The sequence below is a fragment of the Oxyura jamaicensis genome, chromosome 2 (genome assembly GCF_011077185.1).
Source record: "Oxyura jamaicensis isolate SHBP4307 breed ruddy duck chromosome 2, BPBGC_Ojam_1.0, whole genome shotgun sequence".
NCBI lineage: Eukaryota > Metazoa > Chordata > Aves > Anseriformes > Anatidae > Oxyura > Oxyura jamaicensis.
In genome coordinates this window covers 115,346,039-115,361,136 of record NC_048894.1, presented here as the reverse complement: position 1 = coordinate 115,361,136, position 15,098 = coordinate 115,346,039, and the positions used below count along the sequence as shown (strand labels likewise).

The window sequence follows — 15,098 nt, the reverse complement described above, 5'->3', positions numbered from 1 at the left end:
GGCATGTTCAGCCGTGCACGACAGGGTCGTGCAACTGTCCTTCCTGCTTGGACATAGCTAAGGATTTCTAATAACAGCACAGCATTCTTTGAATGTCTTTTTAAACCTAGTGTTCAACTGTTTTATTTAAAAACACCAGGAACATGTCAGTTGAAAGGAAAACAGCAACTGTGGGATTTTAAGAATTGCTTCAGTGTATCTGCCACAACTCATTCACACAGATGGAGACTCCTTTATTGTGGATTCCTTTTAAGGTTATTTTTAAAGTATTTTGCTATGGGGAACTCTTCTGGAATAATACAAGCATTAAAAATTAATATAAAAGCACTCTAAAAAGCTATAAAAGCACTCTAAAACTCTAACTTTAAAAACTATTGAAACTCATACTCTGAAAACATTCTCAAGTGATTGCTTTAACCTGCAAAGAAGTAATCTCCACCAGAATAAAGGGAGAAAGCATTCATTAAGTTGTGTGGATATCGTTACTACTGTTCCAAAAATCTAGTGGAAACCCCCTGAGCATGGACGAGAACTGACTACAGACTTGAGAACTCAAGCCATGTGCTCCTCCTTTCTTCTAGCCACAGGAAGCTAAGCATCCAGCAAATAAGACATCTTCCAGAAAGGACAAAAGAAGAGGTTACCAGGAAGGCCAGCCCAAGAAAAAGACAAATATACGCAGACTATGGGAAGCAACAAGTGGACATTATTGCCAATTTTGTAGAGAGCACAGGAGTGTGCCTGGTGCCATGAGAGCCTTAGCACTGCTTGCTCATCCCAGAAGCAGCAAACCTGAACACCTCCAGAACAGCAAGAACCAGAAAGCTGGCTTTCCAGGCTCCCCTCCTTGCTCTTTATCCCATTTTATCCTTTCCTCCTACCCTCCCATCCTCTAGTGGGAACAGTCAAGCTGGCCTGGCCCGCACCCTCTTCCTTTATTCTCTCAAATATTCAGCAACATTTTACATCTGCTATTGAGAAATTCTGTGGCTGGTGCTGATTTTCCCCAGCACTGCAGCCCTCCTGAGTGCTGGGATCTGTGGGGATGGCTCTTCTCTAGAACTCAGCAAAGCAAACACTCAGAGCAAGTGCCTCTGGGTTCAGCGTCAGACAAAACTTCCTCCAAGAGTTAATGCCTGCCAAGCAGAAATGCTGTTTATCTTTGGCAGGCTAGCATGGCTGAGGTCATTAAAGAAAGACATGTTAAAAGCATTTTGAGCAATATCTTCTATATGTAAGTAAATTGAAACTTTGGCCAAAACAGAGCAGCTACAGTTGTCCTGAACTCTCACTACAGATGGAAACAGGAGAGTCAATTTTTGTGATATGAAATTTTCTTGGACATAGGTAATACTAGAGCAACACTTTAAAGCAAGTCTGCAGATGACTTAGAAATCAATTATACATTTGAAGCATGAGCATGAAGAACAGATAAAATCATTTCTAAAATGTCAAGAAAACTTTGCATGAAAATGTAACCCATCACATGAGCTTAAGCTAAGATGAAACTGTATACACTAATTATAGACCAAGTTATTTGTGATGATAGTCTAAAACAAAGTTTTTATAAAAGATGGATTTGATTCCACATTCAAGTATTTAGAGACCTAGAGAAAACCTTATTTCCTACTTACTGGGAGTTTTCAAGTTGTAGAATAGCATTTATTAGCAATAAAAGCATACAAAATACAAGAATATACTCCAGAGATCAAATCAGAAATGCTGGGGAAGGCATTTGCAACAAAGAATGATTCGCTCACAAAAGTGCAGTCACTCACACTGTAGAAGTATGCCACTTAGCAGTGAAGGAAAATGAAGAATTCAACAAAACCTGTCAAAACCCTGTAGCTAAAAGCTAAAGCCGCTAATGTCAAGGATGCTGGCAATGCAGCAGCAAAGTTCTCCTCAGGGTATCTTGATGAAAATCAAGGAAGCATAAATTAATCCAAGAATCACAATAGATTCAAGTTATACAAACATAAGGACACACACAAACCCACACATGTGCATGCACACACGCATATACATGCACTTCATAAGGCTTTATTAGTAGTCTCCCTGTTTAGAGAAGGGCCATCTGCTCCCTGCTGAGAGAGACAAAGTGCAGAGCCTCGGGACTCGTCTGTATGAGGAAGTCAGTGCGCAGTGAGCCTGGGTGTGAATTTACTGCATATTAGCTACTCTGCACTAACTGCCCTTTTGGGTACTCTTGGCACACCTTAAGTGAAAAACAACATACTTCACCTTCAAAAAGGAGCAAGCCTAACTCACACAAAAGCACTCTGAGAGCTAACTCGCACAAAAGCACTTTCAGTAGGTACTAGAAGCACCCACCCAGGGAATTAGTGCCAAGTAACAAGCACATTGTAAATTCACACTGGAGCTCCCTGCAAGCTAGTTCTGCCTGCAGACAGGCCCTGGTAAGCACAGAGCAGCTACCAAGCAAGCCCAGCCATGGCCCAGCACAATTAGGAACCCATGTGGTCCGGGGCTGGAAGATGATGCTGCCTCTCCTTTTAAAATAGTTATCTGTTCAAACCAGTTCCTAAAAAATCTAAGAAAGGAACAAGTTATACAGAGTGCTAGGGGGAAAGAGAAAATAAAGGTTGACAAAAACAGAGAAAGGAAAGGGGAAAGTTGGGGCAGCCACCAAACACCTACAACTCTTCAGCAATTAAATGTGATGTTTCATTTACTGACATTCATTCCGAGCCTGCATTTTAGGGGCTGCTTTTTAGGATGCAATTTACTCTCTGTGTATACTGCCAGATTTTTTTTCCCTTTTGATCTTCCGGGTGTAGTAGGCTGTGCCAAAAATTTCTTTGCCTAGGGCACCCATCTATGCAAAGCCAGCAGCACTAATAGACGCTGGAAGCAGTCGGCGCTGACACTTCATACATCAGCAGCCTAGTAAATTGCACCTATTTTTTTCAATATTCTCTCTATATGCAAAATATTGAAATATATCATTTGCACACACATGCGCACAGACCACAATTAATTTATTAGCACAGTTATTCAAAGCTCTTTAAATATCTTCTTTGTCACCGGAGGCACTTTTCAACAGCCCCCACGGTCCTGAGTTTCTCAGGCCTTCACATCATTATAATATGTTAGCCACCTTCATGTCAGCTCTGTTTTATTATATAACACATAATTATGCATTTCATTAACAGCATCACCAGGCACAGTACATCAAAGAGAGAAAGGCAGCTGCCCAGGAAATTCAAAAAGATGCAGTTTACTTAAAGCTCACTGTTAAAAACCCTCCCCCCCTTTTCAATCAAATGGTAGTTAATGTGTTTCAAACATTTTACTCCAGCTAAGAGAACAGAGGCCAAAGAACCTCATTAGAAGCAAGGCTGCTGATACAGTAAATATTCCATGAACCCTTGGTATTTCCAATAATGTAAAAGAAATATCACTAGACAGCTACACGGTGCAACCCAATTTTCTTTCTTCTACCAAAAAAACACTTAGCAAGAGAGCTGTCTTGCTATTTGCAACCTACAATGACAAAAAGAAGGAAAAAAAAAAAAAAAAAAAAAAAAAAGTAGAACTGCAAAATGAATTTAAATGTGTTCAAACAGAAAAGCTACCTGACAAACTGAATAATTGAAAGAAAAAAATCTACTTCCCATGATATAACAATCAGCAACCTGGGTAGAAGCAAAGTCTACAAAAGAAATATTTTGTCATTCTTCACAACCTTACACACACCTAGCTGAAAGCCCTGGAATCTGGAAAATATTTGGGAAAAAACAAACAGCTGCTGGAGAAGACAATGTCTGAGAGTGAGTAAAAAAAGAGGGGGCATGGGAAGGGACATGAAGCCTTGGTCCTACAAACCAAATCCAATGGTTTTGAAGTTAAGGTTGTAGCTGGCACAAAACACTATTTCTGGGCATGGTTTCCTGGTCTCCATGTGACCAGTTTTTGGGGAAGAGTAGACATTTCCCCAGGATGCAACCAGATGCAATCAGAACTACTCCCGCTTTGAATTTTTTGCTACTATTGATTCAACACACCAAGAAAAACATCATTTACAGTCAACAGAACGTTTCCAAAGAGTAGAGGGTTTGTAGCCAGCAGAAAACTTTTTATTGCTTTTTTCTTGCTCAGGAGCAAATGCCAACAAGGTTGTAAACTGATGGCTTGACACGAAGAAGGGGAGGAGTTAACAATTCCCTATTCACAGCAGTAGAAGAGTTGTTTGAGCAGCTTTCTTGAGAATAGGAGTTTATGGAAATAACGTCTCCCAGGATTAAGTTATTTGTATTATGACAGCCATTTGATAAACAATGCAGCTCTGCATTTCAATTTCTTTAGTCCCTGGATTATGATCTGCTGGCCCTTAGTAACCTGTGTGTTGAACACTTGAGTCACTTTCCTTCCCACTTAATAACGTCATAAAAACCTTATGAATTGCAATGTTGTTATCATTGTCCACTTTTTCCATCTGGGATTATGCCAAAAGAGGCACCATCCTCAGTATTGATCCAGCTGAATACTCCCGCCCTGAACTTCCATTAATCTCTCCTTTTAAAACTAAGTGTAAAATCTTTCTTTCCCGTGCACTTCACCTTTAAAGAAATCCTTTATAGTTCTAGGACTACATCCATTAACTCAATTCACTTTACTGTATCGCCTTATCACTCATCACCATCGCTGCTGGAAATTTTTGGAGAAGTGGGATGCTGCAATACAGTAAACATAAATCTCTTTAAAAGTCCTGTTAGCCTTGAGAAGTTATGCATTCAAGTTCCTCACTGCTGAAAATGATTATTTCTTGCAGCCTCAGGCACACGAAGCTGTGCATCATGCTCTACAAAGGACGACACACCCAGGGTAGGTTCACTGTAAGGACTTCCTGCCAAATCCCCAGTGCCAGGAGAATTGCACAATTAGCAGGATTCTTGCTCGTATTCGTAACTCTGTTAACTATTCCAGGCCATTACAACAAGTAGGCAGCTTCTAGCACCCTAGAGCTTAATTACTGCCAAGGCAGAGCACAAAAAATGTCTTAGCACAGGGTGCATATTTTTTTTCTCTTTAAGCAAAATAGTCCTAATTAATCACACTCATCCACTGCTTCTTAATTCAATTTAATTCATAACGTTCGGTGAGATCAAGCCTCATTTTTCTCTGATGTGTATTTTAATATTTGCATGAATTTTTCTGAAGCCAACCAGTATTTTGTTGATGACTTCCTTGTTTATGGAGAGAACAACTTTTCCTAATTCCAAGACCAAGCACAGCAGTTTACTAAGCACAAGCAGATTACTAAAGAGAACTTAGAAATACCCAGAAAATCTAAGTAATCCCTGGAAACATATCAAAATCCTTTGAGTCTCAGTCCTTGGGAATTTGGACAGAAGAGGCTATGCAAAGTGGAAATGTTTGATTTCTTGTTTCAGTCCCTCAAGGCCTATAAATACACCTGTTTTGACAGGCTGTGGCAAGGGATGCAGTGATATAGGAAATACTATAGGTGATAGCAGCAACTCTTGCCAAGATCCCCTGGAAAGATATCTACCTGTGATTTTTTTTTTTTTTTTTAATCTGTCTCTATCTTGGGTGTATAGTAGACACCAAACCCTGAAAGGAGCTTTCAAAGCTCTAAATCCGTGTCCCAGGAAAGACAGTACTCATGCATGTTGTGTCAAGTGAACTTCTCATTAATAAGTACAGCGGTGTTTTGCATGTGTCCTGCTGAATATGCCTAAGCATTCAGCAGACTCACATATTAAATCTAATCAAAACTAGCACCGTATTGTATAATAACCCATTTAAACAACCTTGTTCTTTTTTAACCCACCATATAGCAGAATTCTTTGAATTATTATTCATGAGCATTTTTGTGAAATAACAAAGAAAACTTCAATGAATCTCTGTTATGTTTAAGCAATGCTAAAACCAACAACTCCGGAGTGCCATAACTCTCATGGCCCCAGCTCACAGAGCCTAGAAAAGGCTGAAGAAACAGCCCTGTGACTACAGGCAGCTGAAGACTGGACAGTGGATTTATGTGGTCTCTGTGGATCTTCCTCACTGTTTGATAAACGCTGTATGCCACAGGCTGTGAACTTCATTTCAGCTTTAACGGCAGTAGGAGATTGGACCTTAAATAACAGCAGAAAGCTTACAAAAGCTTGCTGTTCTCAGATCTAGCATAGGTGATCCTTCACTGAGCCTCTAGTTTCTTAAAGAAGTACATTACAAAATCTGAGGTCCTGAAACGGTTCCCTACTCTGTGAGAGTAGTTTCACTTACTTCGTTTTCCAGACAGGCTACTGCTGAAAAATACACAGTGCTTTTCCTTTAGTTGGAACACATTCAACTGAAAATAATAGGACTTAATGTATACAATAGCTTGTTGATTATGCATTGTTACTCCAATATATAAATGGTTGGGTTTAACTTTTTGGGTTTTAAATGAACAGAACTAGGATCAGTACAACACTACTGTACATCTCCCCTTCTTTGTTAAAAGGTGACCGCTTACTGTCAGATCAGGAAACACTTTTACACTCACCATTCAGACTCACTGGGCTCCTCCTGACAGGTAGAATAAGCAGAGCCAATGCTTACCCTGTTATGAATGAACTGTAGCCTTAGAGATTGTGAGAAATTGTTTTGACTAGGGTTTAAACTCTTCATTAAAAAAAAAAAATCAGACAGCCTAGTAACAGAAAATTAGGCCTTGTCAAAACAGCTTCTGTGAACCATCTCAGGTGTAATCAAAAACGCTAAGTGAGCCCTAAAGTATTTAAGTGTGATGGGCTGATGCATTGAACAGTCTAGCACTGGGAAGAACCTGCCAACTGAGTTTCCAGATAATTACGCATTTCCTTTGCCTGCTTTGAAGGAAACATGATATGAACAATCTTAAAAACTACATTTGTCTCCACTTTTTCAAAAGATTTTTCTTTCCCAACAAAACGAGGTGGAAAAATCAACCATGTGGCACTCTCCGAGGGAATTAAAATGAAGAATCTAGCCTTGTGGATGGTTCTGAGCAAAACTAAATGTGAAGTTAAGTAACCTTGCTGATGTGATTGTACTGAACTGTTTTTAAGCATTTATAACGCTGTGTTGGTGTAGAGGAGAGAAGAATTTGAACCTCATTGTAGAGGGAGCACGTCCCATTTCCTGCCCTTTTCATAGGAACTCTGCAGTACACATCATATTGACCAGCAGGGAAAAAAAATGCTTCCTGGTAAGGAAAGCACCTAAGTATGTACTCATTCTAAAGTAAGCATGACAATCTTGTCTCATCTACACCAACATCACAGGACAGATGCTGACGTGACCTGTTTCCCAGACTGTCATTACTCCCACACAGAAATGGCTCTCCCCATAGGCAGCCATGTGCTCCATATCGTTTTCTCTCCAGAGCACCAGGCTGTGGTTGCCCCAGGAGTCCAATGTCCCTTTCATGCCCTTCTGTCTTGAGCAAGTCAGAGGGAGGCACAGCCAGAGGTCTCCCAGGGTCTGTGCTGCCAAAGGAGGTATTCATTTCTTACAGTCAGTTCTTTCCCTTCTCTTTGTCTGTTCCCTCTCCAGTACTGCATACACCCTGCTAGACAAAGAAGAGAAAGGGAAAAATACGACTTGAGCCTTTCAAATAAATTCTCTTTTATTTGAACAAAGGTCAGGGTAAGGAAGAACATAAGGTGGGAGTGGTATAACCAGAGTAGCCTGAGGTCAGTCTTCATGATATATGGCCTGAATCACCAGACAACTCCACTGTCTCTCTCTCTACCACCGTGCAACTTCTTCCTCTCTAAAGCCAGGTTCTGCCATTTTGGAAGTTGTGCCAGAGGCTACAGAACTCACCAGTGGACAACAACCTGAGAGTTTGGGTGATTTTCTCTTTCTTTTAGAGATGCCAGAAAGCAGCTCAGGTCTAGCTCTACAGGCTGGCCTGAGACACATCTTTAAGCAATAAGAAGTTCTTTCTTTATCACTTTCATATTTCTAAATGAGAGAATAGCTACCTTTAGGACATGTCCCAGAGGCTACCATTTGTGCTTCTGTTTTGTGCTGTGCTTCTCCTTTTCCACATGCTTTCACAGCTTTTCCCCTCTGTGCCTGCCTCCGCTCAGTCTTGCTTACAACAACCACACACCTTTTACCACTACTCACTGCCACCATCATTTGTGTCCCACACCCAGTCTTATTCCTGTCGAAAAATGAACAAGAAAACAGGCAAAATGTTGAAACTGCAAGAACAAAACACATCCTGCCCATCTGGGCAGAGGGGAGGAGGACACGATCCTCCTTGGGGATCTGCCTCTCTCAAGACCAACAGTAGGCGTCTCCTTCCCACCAACAGACCTTGCTCAGCAGAGCAGCTGCCGGGCTGTATAATCACTTGCTCCTGTTTCAACTGGGTCCAAGAATCAAACAGGGGTTTCTGGCCCCAAGCCCCCATTCATTAGAGCAGCCGGTTACATGGGGTTTTTAATTTAAGATGATAATAAACCCCTCAGGCTAGAGAAAAGAAAAAAGAAAAAAAAAAAAAAAAATGAGGTAGGCTTATTGTGGTAGCTTTTGTCCCCGAGATAAATCATTTTCACAAAGTTTGGAAAAAATACTATTGGCAATATTCTGAAGGTTTTTAAGTTAAAAATATAACAGAACTTAATGGTTTCAGATGCTTTTCTTGACAGTGTAACAGAAAAATGCCTTTAATTTGGAAATTTGGAAACAAATTAAATTTGGCAAAGAAATAACACAAGACAGCCCAATTGCATTCTGTAATTTGAAAAAAAATTGAAAACAGATAAGATACTATGAATTAAAAATAACTTCTGCACATTAAATTCTCATGAACTTTCATTAAGGTTTGTATTACATGTCCCATATGTACAATTCTATGTTGTAATACACTAGATAGCTTTATTTATAAAATACCTTTAAAGCTACTGTAAGTTAGAGCCAGAAAAATGACTATATAAAAATGTTATCTTCTCACATTACAGCCTCATTTCCAATGTGTGTATTTGAAACAGAAATGCAGTCTCCATTTCAATATTTGAGATACACAATTGAACTTTCTAAAAGTTCAATGCCAATTGAATCCATGTTTAATTCAGGCATATCTATTTATTTTACTGATAAAAGCCTGGTGCCAAAGCTGAAGCAGCTATATGAAAGATGAAGCTGGATTCTTCTCTAATTTGTGAATTACCTACAGACTAACCACTGTCCTATGGTTGAAGTTCTTCTTTACGGCTGATGAATGAATGAATCAGAGGGGACTTGTTCTGACTTTCTTGGGCTGAGTTCACAAGGCTACCATCCAGAAAAAAAAATGGGGTTGTTCTGTTTTTCCCTACAAGCACATATTTTTTTACAGAATGTTCCCGTGACTTGACAAATTGTTTATCATCCCTCTAGAGCAGTATTTCTTAGGTTAAAATCCAAAAAGCTTTGATTTGGAATGCTATTGTGGTATCTCGTGAGAATTTTAAAATTGGATATAGGCTGGCCTCTCAGATTCAACTACATCTTTCACAATGCACAGTGCATTGCCCCCTCCTTCCTAGAACATGCTAAGGAAGTCTCTTTGGTGTTTCATGGGAAATATTTCATCTATTACAGGGAAATGATAACATGAAACAATAAAGCTCATGGCAAGATAATTCAAATAGTTTTTGCTTTATTTTTGTTTCTCAAGTGTTTAGTTTTTGATGAAAAATCCAAGCTTTTCATGAAACAAATCTGAAATCCTAATTTTCAGTCAAAAATAGAGTAGAAGGGATTTTTTTTGTAATCATTCTAAACAGGGTGATGCTGAAAAAGCAACCTACTGCAGACTTCAGTGTTTATAGTCACTCCCACCACAAAACTAGGTATTGAAGAAACTTTTGCTGTATTTGACCATAAGATTTTTCACTTGAACAAGAAATCCATGTATTTCAAATCAGCCTGTTCTCCTGCTTGTTGGTACACCAAAAGCACACTCAGCATTCAGAAAACTTTTCTCCTTGCACCTTAGTAAATGACAATCCTTATCAATGAAGAGATGGCAGTTTGGATGGCACTATGAGTTTGGAAGGGAAGCCCCTTTTTCTCCAAATTTCTATACCACGTTCTACGTGCTGAAATCAAGACTGGTTTGTTTTAAGACCAGAAGGTTTATTAAGTCCTTTAATCTGTCATCTTGCAAAATATCATGCATTTCCTGTAGTTATTTGGGTTCTATTTGTCCTGCTGTTCAGGACCTGCCCAGAAGAGCTGTCACGGACTGAAATCTAAAACACTCCATTTCCTGAAGTCCACTCCACAGCATGACAGTGCCACAGCTCCTGAGCCCCTTGCCTGGGGGTTAGCTGCTCCTCCACTCAGGAAGAACACAGGGCTCCTGTAAGCAAGCCCAGCTTTGAAACAGCACTCCTTTTGTGCATTTAATAATTTACCAAAAAAAAAAAAAAAACTGATATGAAGTAGGGGAAACACATTACTTGACAGTAATGACAAGTACATTACAGAAAAGCACACGCTCTGTAGTTGGGACTTAAGGGTGACTTGAAGTCAGCTTGTTCAAAGGGTATTCCAACTGTAGCCTTTTCTTACTAAAGCAAGAAGCTAAGAAGCCTACAAGCAAGTGCATGGGTCTCACATATGGCACAGTTTGCACTGAAGACACTTTGCAATTCTGCAGGAGCACCTCCTTGAGTAACATCCAACTCCCTTTGCAGGCTCTCCTTGTTGCCAGCACAACAGTCCTGGGGCACTCGCAAAAGAGAGGGTGAAAAAGAGCACCCAAATGAGAGCACTGTTTTGCTGCTGCACATCCTGTGAGCCCACTCTGATCTCTGCTCCCAGCTCAAGGAGCAGAAGGGAAGAGGGGAGTGCAGGAGGCCCAGGTGCTGGGAATGGGCCCCATCCAAACAGAAGCGGAGGCTGCAGAAGGCAAAGAGGCACTAGCGTTTTGCAAGAGGAGGAGCATGGGGCAGTGCCAGTGGAGCAGCCAGAGCTGTAGGATCACAGAATGGTTTGGTTTGGAAGGGACTTAAAGATCCCCTAGTTCCAACCCCCCTGCCATGGGAGCAACTAAGCCCCAGACACAGCCACTAGCAATCCAATCCATGGCTCTCCTGCACGATAGAGGAGGAAGCTTGGGTGGAAAATAGCACAGTTCAGCTGCTCACAGCATGACAAAAGGTACAGCTGTACTGACTTTTTCTTTCATCCCATTAAATAAGAAATCCTAGAATATACAGATATTAACATTTACATTTAATCCGAGTGTAATGCATACCACAATTTTCTTGCCCAGCACCTTCACTTGTAAAATAGAGCTCTCACACATTTAGCTCAGGCCTCACCTAGGAGAAAATTTAAACTGATGACAATTTCTGGCCCCTGATGGTCTCTCTTTAGCAACAACATACAAAAGCCAAGCTTGTATCCTTTAACCACTGGGCAACAGAGCTGTCTTGTGAAAAACTGGACACCAGGCAAATTTTACATGTGTTTTCAATGTCTTATGCGTACTTTTCTAACATCTTATATCACCATTCTGCTCATCTTATAATTTTCCTCTGATTAGTTGTATCACATAGTTGTCTGTACTACAGGTTACATCAAAACAAGGTGTGCCTCTCATATCTACAGTAAGTGCCCATTGCTGACGCTCTACTTAAATTTCTCATGAAAGGCCTTAAGCTTCTTGAGAGTCGCTCTCTCAGAGGAAGTGAGAAGCCTAGCCACAGAATTTGCAGCAATACATCCTGCCTATAATTTGAGGTTAGCACATTTTGTCTGAATTAGAAGTACTGAAGAAATTCAGAGAGAGCCAAGAGGTTAGGGTTTAATTGCTGATACCTGCTGATACAGCTATTGCATTGCACTTATCCAAGATGACCTGTATCCCTGCTGTGAAGCACGTCAGAAGTATATGTTACAACTGAGGCATTCAAATTATGGAAAAAAAAAAAAAAAAAAAAAAAAAGATTATTTAAACTTCTTGATGAAAAACGTATAAAAAATACGAAATTTCCAAACTATAGGACATGCAGTAATGTAGTTTAATATGTACCATGCTCTGCCACTGTGCCTGTCCTGATGTAGGCATCAGAGAGCAGAAAGCACAAACAGCCCTCACCCCTGATCCTTCCATACTGCCTTATGAATGAGCTGGCTTTGCATACAGCTTGTTATTTCTGCCATTAACCTTTCATAATTCTCAGACCCACCATCAGACAGTCATTTTATTTCAGTAGCAAGATACTGCTCGTTAGCACCAGCCCCTCGTTCACAGCAGCCACACCTGCCATTAGCTAGAGAAGGAAGGACCTTAGGCAATTTAATCCCTATGTAGATTTTCCTCTGGCTTATACAATGACATGGCATTTCCCCGTCCAAATTCTAAGGAACATGCTGTTTTCTCCTTTATTCTACATCTGTTGAAAGACTGATATTGCAGTGTTTCACACTCAGAGGAGGTTTTTGAGTCTTAACCTTTTCACAATTTATCACATTCCCCATATCCATCAGTAAAGATCTTGAGAAATAAATCAGGCCAATAAACTGATATATTGCTTTAATTCTGTTTGAACAGAGCTGGCAGGAAAATTGAGAGAATCAAGGCTACTTTTCTTCACGTGTGAACAAAAAGGAAGACAACTCATAGGTCAAAGGATCCAAATCGGTATAAATCAAGCCTCTTTCTGAGGCTGGCTGCTGAACAGCTTGTCCACAGGAGCATCACCAGTACTGGATAAGAGCTGGATAAGTTCTAGGCTAGCCCAGTACCATCCTTTCTCTTCAAGCCAGTGTGATGTCTTTTCAAGGCAGCATGATTGAGAGGTAAAAATACAAAAGGGATGATAGAAATACAGAATGTCCTGACACAAAGCACACTTTGTAGGAAGATGCTATTCCTCTTCCTACACCTAGAGCCACCAAGCTCAGGACACACAACACAAAGACACGAGAGACAGAAGGCTGTGGGAAGGCACATCATAAGGCTGGTCCGCATGTTTGCCAAGGAAAATGTCACCACATCTACTGTTTGCCACAAAGAGCTGAGGAGGATGAGGGTCGAGTGTCAGCATGGGGGGTAGAAAAAGGCAGCCAAGAAAGAAGAGGTGGGCAGATGCCTGTGGGGTCTGCCATGAGAGAAAAAAAAAAAAAAAAAAAAAAAAGCATTTTACAAACCTGTTCACTGCAAGTCCCACACTCATAACTGTTTCCAAATGGAAGGCCGCGTGAAAAGCCAAAGCAAACATTCTCAATTCTTTTTGAACCCATCAGACGATATAGGAAAAATATGTGCATTTTATGGTTTGAGGGCACAACCTTTTAATTATGTTTTTGCATTGTCATGTCCAAGACTTTTTTTCTCCTCAAAAATTAATATTTCCTCAAGCAATGCAGCTATTTATCTTGGACGAACATGAATTGAAACACAATCTCCCTGTGCAGAGAGAGGCACAAAAGAGTTATAACATGACACCTAGGGGAATTCAGAACACATTGCAATGCAATCCTAATCATTTTTCTAGTGCCTTTTCAACTGATTTTTGTACAGCTCTCTTAACAGTTACCAGCTATTGTTTTGCATGTGCTGTACATGCATGCTCAGGGAACTTGGACAAAAAAAAAAAAAAAAAAAAAAAAAAAAAAAAAAATTACAGGTAATTGGGAAGGCAGGGAGAAATTGAAGCAAATAAAATGTAGTTTTTTTCCTCTCTACTAGAGCTGAATTAAATGTGGTTCTGTCATCCAAGACCAGCAAGTGTTCTGGCACACATTCACCTCTCAGTTCCCTGCGATGAAGTACAGCCTCATGGGCACAAAGCTAAGGAAGATGTCAATCAGCTGCTCTTGCCCCTAAGGACCTATATCTGCAGCAAGACCCTAACTTAATGTTTTATAAACAATACTTCAATTAAGATTGATTGAGTCATTGTAAGAAAATTCAGGCTAAAAATTCTTCTACTTTGGAAGAGACATTACAGTTAGTGGCAATTGGAGCTCTCAGAAACTTACACCTATTGTTCAGGCATCAGCTTTCCCTTTGAGTCTTACAGACGTCATAGCTGGCCAACAAATCATACAGATCTTCCAAAAGATGCCTAATAGCAATAGCATACGCAAAAATAACAGAGTACATTTGTTCTTAAAGGCTAAGCAAGTGCTAAAATATCACGAGGACACTGAAGAAGGAGTGTTTCCATAATCATTCTAATTATTCTTTCACAATAGACAAGTTTTTATGCACTTACACCACCTTTCAAGTTAGAATATCACAAAAATGCTTCCTACACAATTTACACAGCCTATCACTCAAATGAACCCAGCTCTGAGTGAGTGCCGATAAGCAGCTGCTTTATCAAATGCTGCGCAACAGTGTACTAGGAGAGAAAATCCCCGCTTGGTCACTCTGGGTGAATTCCGACATCTGCAAAGATTTTAATGAGATCTTTTTGGTCAGAGGCAGCCAGGACTTGGTTTAGTCATAGGTGAAATTTCCACGTTGTGAAAGCTTGCCCTTGTGACCTCAAAATCACTTCTGTGTTGATTGAGCTGAATTTCAGCTGCACCTTACAACTCACCATCCCCAGGTGTTGCAATCAGGGAGGCGCAAAGAACCTCCTCTCTTATTATAAGGCCATTCTTTGCACCTCCTTTAGCTTTCAGAGGTTTGCTTTGAAAGTACTGCAGTGTAGACTCAGAGCGGTCTGCTATAAAAGGAAGAGGGAAGGAAATGTGAATGTGGAGCATGTTGCAAGGAAACCTAAAAAATTTGAAATCTGTAAGGCATAAATTTACCAGAGAGACCTGGGAAGCCTCCCATTGTATCGCTTGGCTATACTGATGCAAATCCTTCTCTCACTCTGTCCAAAAGGCTATATTCGGTCCCAAAATAAAAAGGCACACTGCACAAGACCCTCAGCCCCTCACAGAAGTCAATTCACAAGCCAGGCAGTGTGGTCTACTATTTTTTGTAATCTGGAAGAAACAGAGATGGTTCCTTGTTTGTAAACTGCTGAAGCCATTATCATTTCTGTAACCAAAAGATGTTTGAAAAATGGGAAGGGAAGGGAAGGGAAGGGAAGGGAAGGGAAGGGAAGGGAAGG

General features: G+C 40.4%; 1 protein-coding gene across 3 annotated transcripts in view; it reads right to left on the bottom strand.

Annotated features, from left to right (window-relative positions):
* The window catches only part of LOC118162935 (chloride channel protein D-like), an 80,654-nt gene that overhangs the window by 37,395 nt on the left and 28,161 nt on the right, over positions 1 to 15,098 (bottom strand). The window lies entirely within an intron of this gene.